This window comes from Pleurodeles waltl, chromosome 9 (genome assembly GCF_031143425.1).
Source record: "Pleurodeles waltl isolate 20211129_DDA chromosome 9, aPleWal1.hap1.20221129, whole genome shotgun sequence".
Taxonomy (NCBI): Eukaryota; Metazoa; Chordata; class Amphibia; order Caudata; family Salamandridae; genus Pleurodeles; species Pleurodeles waltl.
Window position 1 is genome coordinate 726,963,595 of NC_090448.1, and position 16,108 is coordinate 726,979,702.

Consider the following 16,108-nt stretch of genomic DNA (forward strand, 5'->3'; position numbering starts at 1 on the left):
GTGGGTTCTTCATGGAGCCGTAGGTGGTCTTGGTAGGAGGCACTGGTCCCTTGATGAGTGTGTGACTACAGGGAGGTGCTCCCACTTGGATCCAGTTTAAAAGTGACTTAATGAAAACTCGATTATCCAGAGTGTGTATACGAACAGGGGTCAAGTGTACCCGGATACTCAGATTGATAGAAGCCTGACAGGTAGGGGAGAAAAAGAACGGGGGTCCAAGAGGTCCTGATGAAGGCCAACTGACCCATTGGGGCAATAAAAACAGCCAAAACATGTTGACTGGTGAACAGAGACTGGGGTGAACAGGTAATGGTTTCCTGTATATCACCACCAGGAATCTATTTTTAATCCTGTCTAGGGGGTCATTTAATAAAATTAAGGAGTGGACACCCATGAGATAGTTTTAATGTATTTTTGTTTGTTCAGATCCCCGTTTTGTTTGTTCTGTTGCATATTGTTTTATGTTCCCCACCCTTACTGCTACATTCCAGCATGGGTATACATAGGAATGTGTTAGCAGAAGCCCAATGATGAAGCAAGCCACAATTAGTGGGTGAGGGCAGTATTTCAAACATTTGTTCTGTGTCTACATTTTGGTTGTCGCTCGCTCATGGAGGGCGGGGGATCTACCGTTTTTTTCTTGTCCCCTTTGTGATAGTGGTGATATTTTGGCAGGTAGGACAAGGAAAATATTCCTCTCACCCCTTTGCAGGTGTGTTGATAGTCGATAATTCATCAACAGATGATTCAGGTGCACATCTAATCCCTCTTTCTCCATAGTGCCCCGTCCTTCACAATGGCACATGCTGTCACTCAGCCCAAACGGGCACTTGAAGTCACTCGCTCTGGACTTTTTCTCAGGTTCTAATGGGCCCCAATGATCTTTCCAAATGAGACCTATCCTAGCACTCTAACCAGCTTCACACTTCCTCTGGAGTATCAAACAAGTGACTTTTCCCATTTGGGAGCATTTTAAAGCATGATGGGTATAGGAGAATATATTTCAGGCAAAGTGCTCTAAGCTTCTGCTTCACTTCGAGGAATATTTTTCAATGCGTTTGTACTCAGACAGGACACAACCAACAGTAAATTAACCTTGATCCTACCTCAGTACGAACAGCCCAGTCTGTACTGCCAGGCCATGTTCATTCTCAATAAGACTACAAGCAAATACAAACCAGTTTCAGCCATCTTGTGCCTCATTAAGGAAGTACAATTTGGATCCTATGGCACTGCAAGAAACGGGACCCACATGTGGGGAAACAAGTCTCCCTAAGGACATTACATTATAACAAGAAAGGATGTTGGGGAAATGTTGAAAAAGTATTGGCCACTGGTAATGTCTTGAGTCACATTCTAGTCCATCGTTTTATGCCCACTACTGCACTTCAGGTAACAAGTAACCATAAGCAGAACAATGTTGACGCTGTTCTATCATGCACAATCCAGCCTAAACTGTCATGTCTCTTGTCCTCCAAACAAAACACAAGCTACCTCAGATCACTTTCACCTTTAGTTTCCTTCATCAATGAGGCGCAGCTTGGATCCACTGGCACAAGCATAGGACCTGTAGATGAGCATATGTGACCCACTTCATTACACAACATTAAAACAACAAAAACAAAACTTAATGAGCTAATGCATGCAAAGTCTCAGTCATTCACAATTGGTTGGGCCGAATCTCAGTCTAGGTCAGTCCCCACACCAGTTCACAAAAAATACCAGCCCAGAAAGTATACCATTCTTTCAATAAACACAGGCTGCAAATCTTAGTATCCTGACTATTCTTTGGAAGTTCAACACATATCTATGATGACGGTAAACTGTTTCATAAAGGGTGGAAATCATTCAATCCCTACAATTGCCTCTTTCCAGGTACTTACATCATTAGTGGAATCTTGGTCTCTACTCCTGTTCTCCTGATGTACTGCCCAGAATCTATAACCTTTACTCTTCGTGGCTTCAGCAGCAGGCCCATTCTCTGTTCTAGAAGTATCGAGGAACGGCATTGTAGGGGAACAGTTTGGGGGACTGAGGATTGAATTACGAAAATACTGTAACCTACTGCACTCCGTTCGTATTTTATTACACAGAATATGGAACTATTCCCCATGCTCCCTATTCTGAACTAGGTTCAGTTGCTTCCTAGAAATAGTTCCTCGGCTTAAACTGCAATAGATACAATACAGTCTTCTACCTCTAGATGCCAACCAACACTTGACTCCAAAGGCACATGAAAATCACAGGTAATTCTAGGCCATATGTATCATTATTCCAAATTGTGATTACCTAATTGTGATTCTCTGCAAATCGCAAATAGGTAATCGCAATTTAAATGTATGAATCTACATACTTTTAATTTAGTGTTCCTAATTGTTGCAAGTTGTCCTACCTCATTCAGCAGACCACGAAGTGTGTGGTTGCTTTTAAATAAAGCAATCTTTTTTAGGTCGAGCCCGCAAGTGCTCTGACGTGTTATAATCTATCTGTGGGCTTGTAACCATGCCCACCACATGCCCATCACTATCACTCATTCATGGACTTGCCTTACAAAAATCCTTTGTTATCATTAATAAATGCTTTAAGTTTGTCCCTCATTGGGGCAGTTTTGTTACCGTCTTGGCCATCTACCATGTTACATGGATAATTGCACATTTGCCGATATCTTTGCAAACTTCTTTTTCCTTTTTTGACTCTCCTTCGCGCTCATGCTCATGTTGACCATGGTACTTTGAATCAGCTAATTGTTTTAAAATGCAGCCCGTTTTCCTTAAAGGAAAACAGGACGTGTTGGAAAAAGAAAAATGAAAAGTTTTCATTTTTTAAGAGTATGCAGTAGTCAGTGGATCACTGCCTGCTCTTAAAAACGTTTTCGCTTCCATTCGCAAAGGGTAAGAGGTCCCTTCGGGACTCCTTCGCCTTTGTGAATGGGTTACCACCTATTTGAAGCAGGTGGTAAAATGTGAATGTTTTGCAACGGCATTGCGGTCACAAAACTTTCCTACATACTCCTGCAATTCTTAATTGGGAAGGGATGCCCTTGACGTGCCCCTTCCTAATACCGAATGGCTGTGTATGTTCAATTCCAAATTGCAATTCTGTAACATGTTACCGAATCACAAATTGGAATTCATACATACCAAAGTTCATTTTTGCGGCATCAAATGGCTTGTAAAAATGCAGGATACATATGGTCTTCTGTTCAGTGTCCAGTGTTGCTTCACCATGTTCATCACTTCCCCTTACCCGAAGACAAGCATGGCGTCATCGAAATGCAGGAGTTGGGCTGGACGCCCACTTGCTATTAAAATAAAATTATGCTCGACATATAATTGGAATATGTAAGATATTTAAACACGTTTATATTCCTTGACATGTTGAAATTCTGTGCAGCTTGACAGTTTTCTGAAAACCCGTGCGGTTTTGAGAAGGGCACTTATTATTTGCCATTGGCGTCAGGATCCAGTGCAGTATGTACTCTAGTTGGCATTTCAGTCTATATTAATAATTGTGGCAGCAAGAGGCAATTTCATTACCTACATCATCCAGCCTACTCTTGCTAAACAAGCGTGTAATTCTTCACATTTTGAGACAATTTACATCTTTTTAATAAGCAAAATGTTCCATGTGTAACAATCTTGCTGGTAAATTAGAATGGCAAAATTGAAGCGAACATGGAGCCCATTTCTTTCTATCTTTCTATAAGCAAATGGCATGAATTTTAAATGCAGTCATACTGGCGCCACTCAGCTCTTTTTGCAGTATGAGGGCTGCTGTAAGGGCCATATGTACAAACACTTTTTCCCATAGACATAGAATGGGTAAAAACCTTTGCTACATCTGGCCCTAAGTGTTTTACAGGCACCCATGATAGCACAAAATCATACACTAAAGTAAATACACTGAACACATTAAATGATACAATAAAATAAGTGGAAAACAACAATAAATAAAAAAAGTAAAACACGTGAACACATGTGACTACATCAAATTGTAATTAAAGAAATTAACAGTATGTAAATTGGTGAGAAAGAATGAATATTTTGCGTGACAAAAAGATGAATTTTCTGTCAAGGCCCAGGAGGTGGTGGGTAATATTTACAGTGGCAATTAAAAATGTGTAAATATTTGCACATATTAATCACGGCCTGAGTCGAGGAGGCCATAATTCACAAAACTTGTACAGGGAAAAGTTGGAAGGTTGAAGTACGTTTCAGAATTTTTAGGAATTCTTGAAAAATTCCTGGGAATCTGAAATATGTTGCAAATTCCCAAAGTGATTCGAGAGTACATTTGCACTGTAAATCTTTTTTGTTTCTCCACAGGAAATATGTCACCTTGTAGAGAATCCACTTCTCCCAGACCCATCTTCATTTTGGCAGTGTTCTCTCTCCTTTCACACCCACTAGGTGCCACCTGCTTTCTCTTTGATCGGTACTCGGAGGCATAACTCTTCCCCCTGAGCACCGATCTGTGGAGGAGCTGTACTGCTGGAAAGGAGATTCGGGACATACTTCAGTGACACCAATCATTAGTGTAAAAGGTCATTTATTTAGGACAGGATTTTAACAATAGTACATCATTTAACTTTCAATGTATACACCCCAAGTTTAACAGAGCCCCACCCCTTTAAGATTTCCTCGCTCATCTTTTTCACTTCAAAACCCTCATTTTGCTTCCACTCCCCTAGACACTCCTCTTTCCCTTTCATGCCCTACTTGCTTCGTGCATCCCCTACACTCTGATCCTTCACCTGCTTGTTTTTCCCCCTGGAAGGGTGGCCAAGCCCACATCTGCCTCTCCACCCTCCCCCATCTACTGCCAACCAGCATAAACCCATGTGGCGTTTTTCTGCCCCACCCAAAGGAAAAAGGACACACTACTGCAACCTTATTGACCTACGCCTGATCTCTGAGCCGCATCTTTTCTCCCAAAAATCCCTCACTAGTAACCTCAAATCTATTAGATAATATGCGTTCCCCAACTGTGACAAATGCACTCTGTCTGCCCTGAAAAGTTCCTCATCTTGTTCCTTGATGTCTTCATGCTTTAAAACTTTTATCCCATGTGACCAAGAGAAAACCCTCATAGCCCGATTAAGTTTTTTGCGAGCCCGTTCCATGGCTCCATGCTTAACTGCCCCTTTCCACGCTCGTCTGGGCACAAACTCAGTCCATTGCAAGCAGGTACCATGCAACCTCTGTTTGAGGAGTTCCAAATCTCTCTGCATGTGTTGCAGTAGTGTGAGCCCTGACAGCTTCACAAGGTCATTTTCCCCCAGATGAATCAACGGTAAGTCGGGACAACCCCATTTCGGCAAACTAGCAGTAATAAACGAAAGCAGACTTCCCCACCTCATGCCGCTTTTTTCCCACCAGAAAAATTTATGTTGTCTGCTAGGGAGTCCCAACGCCCGCCCGTAAATCTGTTTTTCTGCAAACTTCACCGCCCAGTGGATAAAAGAATGGCCGACCAGCCATTTGACCAACTTGTTTTTTTGTGGGCCGGACACACACCCTGCAAATAAAAAGAACTGTAACGGTTGCCACAAGATTTAAAACCCTCACCCAAAAACCTGTGTTAAATCAGTTAGCCAGCATGGGTCCAGAACAAAAACTTTACTACGGTCTCACGTAGTGCTCAATGCATCCAGACTTCCATCTACCTATTGCCCTAATCCTCGCCCAGTCCCAACCCAAATGGGCTGCAGCAGTAGCTGCCCCGATCCTGAAGGAATGAGTGCAGAAATCATGGGCGTGATCACCTGTCTGCTTCAGGGCCATCGTTAAAACCTGCAACAGCTGGAAACTAGTAAGCTTTGCCCCTATCCTATGCACAAAAACTCCACTCTCTCCTGTCAAGCGTTGCACACACCGAAAACTCAACCATTCCCACACCGGGCACGCAGCCACATTACCACCACTGTCCAGCCATATCCATTTCCCTTTCCCCCAACTGATCAGTCTTAGAGCGCCTGAGCCAAAGCCCCAAACGGTCCCCATGCAGGCAAACCTCCTTAATCTTCATGCACACTCCCCTCCCAACCCCCAACAATTCAGACACTCGAAACGCCCCAAAAAACATCCACACCATGCATAAACAAAACAACGGCAACTCATATTCGTCAGTGCAGCATACCGGCAAAACATGCAAGAGCTCCAACAATAACTCAAAAGTGATGGGCTCTCTAGCTGCCCTACCCGTACTTGACCTAACCCTGTCCCAGCCTATCAGCATCTTACCCGGCAAATCATTACGGCCGTAAAAAGAGACCCCAGCCAACTTTCCACCAATGGTCGCGGGGGAGAAACCTTCCCCAATAAGAAAAAGCACAAAACGCAACGCATGTGACTCTAGCTCCTCATGTCTTCCTAACCAAAAATTGCCTGAGCACAACTCAAAGGATTGAAAATCCAACTATGCCAGCCTGTAACTCCGCCAAGTGGATTCCGCTAAGGACATCTCCACCAGCCCAATGATCATCACGTCCCCCACTCCAAAATGTCTGCAGTCTTGTTCCGCTCCGCTCCTGGTGCCAATGTGCAAAAACACTGCCACTGTGAATGAGACAGAGAATCTGCAATCTTGTTGTATACCCCAGGTATGTGCTCAGTTTTGAAAATAACATTTAATGATAAACAACGAAGCATAAACTGGCGCAACCAGCGCAACACTCTCAGGTCCCTCGCTCTCTGTCTGTTGACTAGATCAACAACTGTCATGTTGTCAACCTGAAAAACCAGCATCCTATTGGCTAACTCATGCCCTCATACTGCCAGGGCCACCAAAAAGTGGAAAAAACTCAAGGAAATCAATGCTCCTCCTGTGCTGCAGCCATTGCGTAGGCCATGTTTCAGCGCACCATCTACCATCCCAGAAAAGCCCGAAGCCTGTGGCTCCTGCTGCATCGGAAAAAATCTGTACTTGCAAAACCGTATCGGATTCGCAGAAAAACATGGACACACCATTGAAGTCTGCCAAAAAAGTTTTCCACGCCTTCATATCCTCCCTCAAACCTACTGAGACACGGATCCTATGGTGTGGCAGCACTGCTCCCGAGATGGCTAACCCCAAACGCCTACAGAAAGTCCTACCTCCCCTCACTACCCTGCAAGCGAAATTAAGGTAGCCTAACAGCTTCTGAGCAGTCCGCAGATCAATCTTGCGTAGCACTCACACAATGCCCAAAAATTCCAGCATCTCCTTTACCTTAGGTGCCGCCAATCTGGCCACCAGGACGTTCTCATCCAACTCTATGTCCAAAAAGGTTAGGACTGATTGCGGCCCTTCTGTCTTCTCTGGAGCCAAGGGCACCCCCACCTGCTGAGCTAACTCTTGAAAAGCTGTCAGCACCCTCCCCCAAGCCCCAGAAGTGGCTGTCCCTACAAAAAGGAAATCATCCAAATAGTGAGTCACAGTCCGATGACCACTCTGTTTGACAAAAACCCACTGTAGGAAGGTACTGAAAGCTTCGAAAAGTGCACATGAAATGGCTTAACCCCTAGGAAGCATCCTGTCGACATAAACGGCCCGTCAAGTTGCATACCCAGCAGATCAAAATCCTCTAGGTGTATTGGCAGCAGCCTGAAGATGGACTGAATATCGCATTTTGCCAATTCAGCACCTTTTCCACACCCCCTGACCAGCTTGATGGCATCATGTACAGATGCGTGCACCACCTTAGTGGCCTCAGGTGCAATGAAGTCATTAACAGAGGTACCCTCCGGCCAGGACAAATGATGAATCAGGCAAAATTCACCTGGGGCCTTTTTAGGCACTACCCCTAAAGGAGATATCATTAAATCCACACTTGGACAATCATAATAAGGCCCCGCAATTCTGCTTAACAACACCTCTTCAGCCAATTTGGTCCGCTCCACTTGTGGCATCTCCTTGGCAGACCGCAAATTGTCAGCCCATCTCCTCAGCCTTGGACCCTGATAGCCAACCCGAAAACCCTCCTGAAAACCCCACACTAATTTACAAGCCTTGTCAGTATCTGGATAGCTATGTAGCCAGGGCAGATGGGTCTCCAGCCTAATTGGCATAGGACCCTTTTGGCGCAGGAGTGCCCTGCATGCCTCGCCCTTTAGACGCCCTCCATTGCTCCACTGGGCTGGAGAGGGAAAAGCATTGTGTGACAGGATGACGACCCCCGCACTTGGAGCAGTCATGTTTAAACCTGCAGGGCTGTCTGGAACAGAAGCCTTTATTGAAGCTCCAGCATGCTCCTGTTGTGGACACTGGGGTTTGCTGACCCATACCTGCCCCTCCCTGGGCGAAATGGACCTGAAAAGGCTTTTAAACTACAGACAAGCCACTTGCAGTATCCATAGACGCCGTGGACTGAGCTGACGCCATCCACTGCGTCCACAGTTCAGGGTCTATGTCACCCCATGGTTTATTTGGATTGACACTCACCCTAGCCCTGAATTCCTCGTCATAGCTCAGCCATGCGAAACCTCCGAAATGCATCTGGGCCTTCCGTATAATGTCCATATACTTAAAAAGCGCTATGGCCCTGTCTGGAAACTTCTCGCAGTATATGCTGGCAAAAATCAAAAAGGCTGACGTCCAGTTATCCATTGTGATTGGGACTCTCGGCCTACGCGCTAACTCCCACTCCTCTTCCTTGGATCCCTCTTTAGCCTCTATGTCCCTATGTAGGAGCTTAAAAACATCCACATATTCGTGTTTCCAATATGTGGGCCGTCAACAGACATGGGATCCTGCAAAATCGAAGCAGAAGAAAGGGTTGCGCCGCACTTGCGCCCTCGCCCCCTCACCCCCTCCCCTTGACACCGCTCACCTCCGCCTCACGAATCTCTCCTTCCTCCCACTCATCCACATCCTCCTCATAATCGAGGTCAAACACATCTTCATCATCCATCTCACACCTGTTGGCAACACCACCCTTCATTCGGAAATTACTCGCCAAGACTTCTTCGGGGCCCTCGTGGCACATACCATCTCTGCGTGACCCACCATCCAGCGGTGTAGAGAAGGCCGCCGAAGACCCCTCTAGTGCTTCAGACCAACGTGCCGGGCCGTATTGCGCCCCGTTGCCGTCACCTTCTTTACGCCAGCCTCAGATACTTACATTGTCCGTCCTCACCCAACGTGGCTGTATGCGCCACTGGGACTTTCCGCGCCTATCATACCTCCGGCCGCACAATCCTCCTGACCCCTCCCGTCCTCTACCTGTGGCACCCAGACCCAACTGCCAGACCCTATTCCAGTAGGTGGAAGCCCCATCCCATCACTACCTTCAGCCGTTCTTTTTAGCTGCCTGCCTCGTGCCCCTGCCTCATCCCTGTCTCTGCACAGCTGGGCCCACCTTGCTTCAGTCTCTGCTACAATGCAGCTTTGTTCTTTAATCGTGGCCTCCAAATCCCAAGGCTCAGCAAGGTCCCACCTGCCCTGCCCGTCCCCCCCCCAGCTCTGACCCTGCTGGCCCCTCCCCAGCCCTTGCTTTGGCTTTTTTACCCTGTCCATTCCCAGTCTTGGCCTTGTCAGGCCCACCTTTTACTTTGCCTGCACACTTGCCCCTTCTTTTTTAATGGGGGCCCGGGGCCCTTAAACTGTGCTGCACCCCCCCGGGACAAGACAAATCTAAAGGGGCCCACTAAGTACTGGGCCCAGGCAAAGGTTGGTCCCCCTGTTCTGTGGCCAGTTCAAGCCCATCGAAAACTAGCAGCTCTTGGTTGTGCCTAGGGGCCTCTTCCCCTGAAATCTTGGGGCCTGTCTCCCCCACCGTCCCCTCCTCTTGCTGTCCAGTCCCCGGCTCAACCGTATCTTGGGGGTGGCTGAATGCGCCTCGCGCCTGCCCTCCCGGCGCTTTTTTTATCTTTTTGGGACCCTCTCACCAGGTGACGCTGAGTTGCACCACTTGACCCATAAAGTATGTTGTGGTATTGCATATGTGGCAAGCTGAAGTAATATTTTGTTTTTTCTTGTCTTCTTTTAGTGTCTTTAGGGAAGTTACAACAGCATTGATAAGCTAAGTGCTCTTTGCTTTTACACTTTGTCATAAAATCACACACATCTTACAGACACACACTCACCTACTGATTTAGCATCATATTTCTGTATTCTACATAGGACACACTATTTCAGAAAGAGGGTTTTATGCCAGTTTTAGACAGTTCTCAGGCAGTTAAGAGCAATGTTGTCTCAGTGGATGACTATTGCAAAGGCCCTAACCTGATTTATGGAGGACAGCTACGAGACAGGATCATATACTGAATCAGCATGCAAAGGAGAAGAAAAGAACCAGAATATGGATGTGATTTGTCAGACATCAGAATTCTAGCTTATGACTCATCATTCAGTGATTCTGAGGAACATAGTCATGGCAATCATGTGGCCCCTTTGCAAACTCAATCTGAGCAGCTGAGCGGCAGTAGCAGGGTTGATCAATCCAGAGAGCAGGCATGTGCGGCAGCAAGCACAGACCAAGTGCTCTCTTGGCAGCTCCTGAGTTTACTGCAGCTCCAAATTCTCCCGTTCACTGCAGATGCTGGATGTGAAATTGATTCAGCATTTTTTTTGCTGATTGAATATGTCTATGTCTTTTTGAAAGTTGACTATCTTGAGGAAAGTGTGCACCAAATACGTTTTTGAACAAACCGATTCGCAGGGAGTGTGGAGGCACTCTTGGGCCTCATTTAAGTACACACCAGTGGATTCCGTCTTCTGTTCAGACGTTGAGGACATTTCTGGGCCTTAAAATAAAAAAGGGAATAGTGCACAAACCAAGAATCCAGTCCTACTGGTCTACTCACATTGATTCCGTAGCACCCAGCTTTTCACCGGTCATGAGCAGTGATCGTGTTTTGCTATTGCAGCATATGTTGCATTTCGATGATAATTCTACTGCATTGCCTTGGCACCATCTAGAACATAACAGGTTGTCTTCCTCTCAAGGAACATTTGTCTGCCAGGTTTCCAGCGAGTTACAGTCCTATAAAGAATAAAGCCACTGATAATTTCTTAATCCTGTAGAAAGGGCAGCTGTCATTCATTCTGTACATACCTAGGAAAAGAGCTTGTTATGGCATCAATCCTGTAGGTTGCTATTCTATGCTAGAAGTCACGGCAAAGACTGTATGAGAGCTCGTCCAACCACTTCTTCATAAATGTTGCAACCCTTATGTAGACAAATTCTCCACAGAAGAGCTGTTTGGAAAGCTGTACAAAACTGGAACTGTGGCATGCAGTACAGTTTGATGTTGCCACAAAGCATTCCTGCAGGAGATTGTTTGTAAGAAGCCCCAAAAATCTAAGAGTACTGTATGGCATTCCAATGTACTGCTAGCAGCGAAATTGTCCAATATGCAGAAGATGTATGTTCTCACTGCAATCCATGATGGGAGCACTTTACTATCATGATTTTGGGTCAGTTTGCTGAAGTTCACAAACCCACATGTATACTTGATTAGAACAAGTACATGGGCGGAGTGGATAAGAATGACTAGGTACTTCAGCCATACAACACGGCATAAAACTTGCACATGGTATAAGAAGCAATTTACTCATCTGATCCAGTTTGCAACATACAATTCATTTGTTGTTTATCATCAGACTACCGCAGAAAGACTAATGTCTTTCCTTGACTTTCATTTGACCATGATTGAAAGTCTTACCTCAAATTGTATTTAAAATCATGCATTTTCGTTGAATTTCTTTGATGGAAACTTCCAGAAGAAGCAGTGGTCTTCAGTCCATCTGCTGAAGAGGACACGGCAAGGCATCAGGATTGGCAGGCACTTTGCCGACCATGTTCCTGCAACACAAGAAAGAGCTAACCATGTTGTTGCTGATTATGCTCTACACACAGAAAGAGGAAAGAGACTTGTTGTTACTGTCCCCAGTGTCCATCCCAGCCAGGCCTATGTTTTCCAGATTGCATTATATTGTATCATACAAAAGTAAAGTGTTGGGAAATTGAATGAGGTGGATCTGTCCTGGTGTGTAACTTACAATGGCTGTGCATGGAGACATACCTTCCATGAACCACTGTGTCACTAGGCAAGCATCCTTTCAAATTGTTTCCTCTAGTTTTGACTTCCTTATGGACTGCTTGACACCTTTCTCTGCTGTCAGAATGAAGCAGAAATTCTATTTGCTGCATGGAAAGTCCATTACAGTCACTACACTGCACATAATGATGGACACAACATAGCCCACGTTGTCACAAGTACCCTGTGCAGCAAAATTTAAAGCATTTAGTAGTTTTTGAAGTGCTCTTTAGGGAACTTAGGACAGCCTTCACAGGCATGTTTACCTTGGTTTCAAGGGTGCACATTCTCACTCAGTTCAGGGAATCTAGGCCATCAGACATCCTTGAACAGTCCCCCTCTTGAATCCACAACTTGGATGGAGTTGAATTTAGCACAATCAGTGCGCTAAAGGTGCATGAACGACACATCTTCTTGAGCTTCAAGTAGCTGCCATAGTAGTGTTAGTAAAAGTTCCTTGGAAAGTATACAGGATTATTCGGGAGTTTGAAGGAGACCGATACATAAACAGGTTGATAAAGCTTAGACTAGGTGTGCTTTCAAAGAGATATCACAAAGGAAGAAGACAGCTAGTCAAGGTAGTAGAGATACACATGCTGTCACTTCATCTTCTCCAAAGCACTCAACCTTGTCGGTGCCACACTCACCCTGATACTCAATTACTCCCTCACTCAACTAATCAGATGACTCCAAACCATACATAATGTAGCAGCCAGGCTTACCCTCAACCTCCCACCATGCAGAATGTTGCATCTCCACTCAACTCCTCAAAATATTCCAGTCCATACAGAATGCAGCAGCCAGACTCATCCTTGGCCTCCAAAAACATGCCCACATTACCCCCCACCTCAGAGACCTCCACTGGCTTCCAATCCAGAAGAGATGCCAGTTCAAGATCCGAATGCACACCTACAAGGCCTTACATGACCAAGGACCAGCCTAGATCAACCACCGACTGAACTTCTGTCAACCTGCCAGCCACCTGTGCTCCTCTGTGCTATCCCTCCCTTACACCCTGAATCTGTCACAGCCACAGTGGTGGCCGCTCCTTCTCCTACGTCATCGCTATGACCTAGAACACCTTTCCCCTCCACCTCTCTGCAAAGCACTCTCTCTAACTTACTTCAGGACAACAACCTGCTCGACCCTTCACAAACCGGATTCCGAACCAACCACAGCACGGAAACCGCCCTCATCTCAGTCACAGACGACATCAGAACCCTGATGGACAACGGTGAAACAGTCGCCCTCATTCTCCTCGACCTCTCGGCTGCCTTTGACACCGTCTGTCACCGCACCCTAATCACCCGCCTACGCTCCATCGGGATCCAAGGCCAGGCCCTGGACTGGATCGCCTCCTTCCTCGCTAACCGCTCCCAAAGAGTTTACCTCCCTCCGTTTCGCTCAGAACCCACCAAGATCATCTGCGGCGTACCTCAAGGCTCATCGCTCAGCCCGACACTCTTCAATGTCTACATGAGCCCCCTCGCCGACATCGTACGCAAGCACGACATCATCATCACCTCCTACGCCGACGACACCCAACTTGTACTCTCCCTCACCAAGGACCCCGCCAGCGCCAAGACCAACCTACAAGAGGGTATGAAGGACGTCGCAGATTGGATGAGGCTCAGCCGCCTAAAGCTGAACTCTGAAAAAACGGAAGTCCTCATCCTCGGCAACACCCCGTCCGCCTGGGACGACTCCTGGTGGCCCACGGCCCTCGGCACCGCACCGACCCCCGCAGACCACGCCCGCAACCTCGGCTTCATCTTGGACCCTCTTCTCACCATGACCAAGCAAGTCAACGCCGTGTCCTCCGCCTGCTTCCTCACTCTCCGCATGCTCCGCAAGATCTTCCGCTGGATCCCCGCCGACACCAGAAAAACCGTGACCCACGCCCTTGTCACGAGTCGCCTGGACTACGGCAACACCCTCTACGCCGGGACCACCGCCAACCTCCAAAACCGCCTGCAACGCATCCAAAACGCCTCGGCCCGCCTCATCCTCGACGTACCCCGCAACAGCCACATCTCCGCACACCTGAGACACCTGCATTGGCTCCCAGTCAGCAAAAGGATCACCTTCCGTCTTCTCACCCACGCACACAAAGCCCTCCACAACAAGGGACCGGAATACCTCAACAGACGCCTCAGCTTCTACGTCCCCACCCGCCCCCTCCGCTCCGCTGGCCTCGCACTTGCTGCCGTCCCTCGCACCCGCCGCTCCACGGCGGGTGGGAGAACTTTCTCCTTCCTGGCGGCCAAGACCTGGAACTCCCTCCCCACCAGCCTCAGGACCACCCAGGACCACTCCGCTTTCCGGAGACTCCTAAAGACTTGGCTGTTCGAGCAGCGATAACCCCCCCTTTCCCCCCTAGCGCCTTGAGACCCGCACGGGTGAGTAGCGCGCTTTATAAATGTTAATGATTTGATTTGATTTGATTTAGGAAGACACTCAAGACCTAGCTCTTTAACAGGGACCTCACACCCCAGAGGTCAGATACCCCCAGGGGTGATAGTGTAGCACTCTACAAATTATTTGATTGATTGAGTGCACAAACTCTGCACCTTAAAGAGATCCATTGGGTCCCTATCTACATGTGAGCTCTCTTTGAACTCCTGACACTCACATTCAAATCCTTGCATACCAATGTTCCAGCATACCTCAACAACCACCTCAAATTTCAGAAATCTTCCAGACACCTCTGCTCAGCCGGACTCCTGATTCCTCATTTCTCATGCATATTCAGCACCAGAACAGGCAGTAATGCCTCTTCCTTGCTCCTAAAGCCTGGAATTACCTGCCCCTTCACATCTGATCTGCCTCTAAAATTCTTGAATTCCACAAGGAGCTGAAGACTTGGTGCTTCAACTAGGTGAGTCCATGGATCAGCCCAGACTGCTCCTGTGTCAGTGGCAGGATAACATCCTGGATGATAGTGCACTTGTAAAATACACATAATACTGCACAGAGCTCTGCACAGCACAGTACACATATGGATCATATTTGTGGCCTACTTGTCATGTTTATCCTCTGTCAAAATGTGGCTGATGTTCAATTTGCCAAATGATAAATGGAATAGTCTCAGCAAAGCACATAACTGTGGTTGTGACATACACTACATTGTCACTGAGTCCCCTGAGTGCCAAAAACGAACATTATTAGTAGTCTGGAGGGTGCTCTTTGGGGAGGGCCTTCCTCGGCATGCTTACCATAGTTTCAAAAGTAGATATCTCACCCAGTTTGAGAAATCAAGGCTTCGGGGTATCCTCAAACACCCCTAACTCACATCCACAAACTGAAAGGAGTTGGTTTTAGCACAGCAAGTGTGCTAAAGGCACATCTTACCGAGCCCCATTTGTCTCATGGGAGCCGTTAGTAAAGGTTCACTAGGCACACATTCATTATCGCTGAGAACATCGAAGGAGGTAGCTACTTGAAAGGTAGTAAACACAGGGGTGGCTCCTTTATTAAGTCAGAGGAGTGTTGCACCTCACCAGCAGCAGCAGCTGCAAAACCTTTAAAAGAAAATGATAATAAACTTAATTAGCCTTTTCTTTTAGAGGGGCAGAGCCTCAGGGGTAAAGAGCAGCGAGAGCACTCCCCCTCACTGCGCATCTATTTTTGGCCAGCCGTCTCAGGCCGGCCAAACACACATGTGCAGTAGGCTCTCTCAAGTCCGGCAACACAGTTGCCGGGCTCAAGAGAGCCTGCACAGGCTCCCACTCTGCCTAGGAGCAGCCTGACTGGGCGCTCCCAGACAATCATGACGCTGCTTTGAGCAGGGATGATGGATGATGGATGAGAAGTAGGGATGATGGATGAGAAGCATTGATGAGAAGTAGGGGTGAGGAGTGAGGAATGAGGATGTCCTATAATGGATGCCATACATAAATGCATTCTTTAAGATCTGAGCATACTTTCTGCAGAAAACAGGTAAGCTTGAGACAAAGATAGAAAATAGGCAACCATTCCCCTTTTTCGTCCTGCATGCATCTAAAACACTGATTTGCTATGTTGAAGTGTATTTGATGTATTACACATGGGGTATAATTGAGATTTTCCTAGCCTTGGTGTCAGAAAGG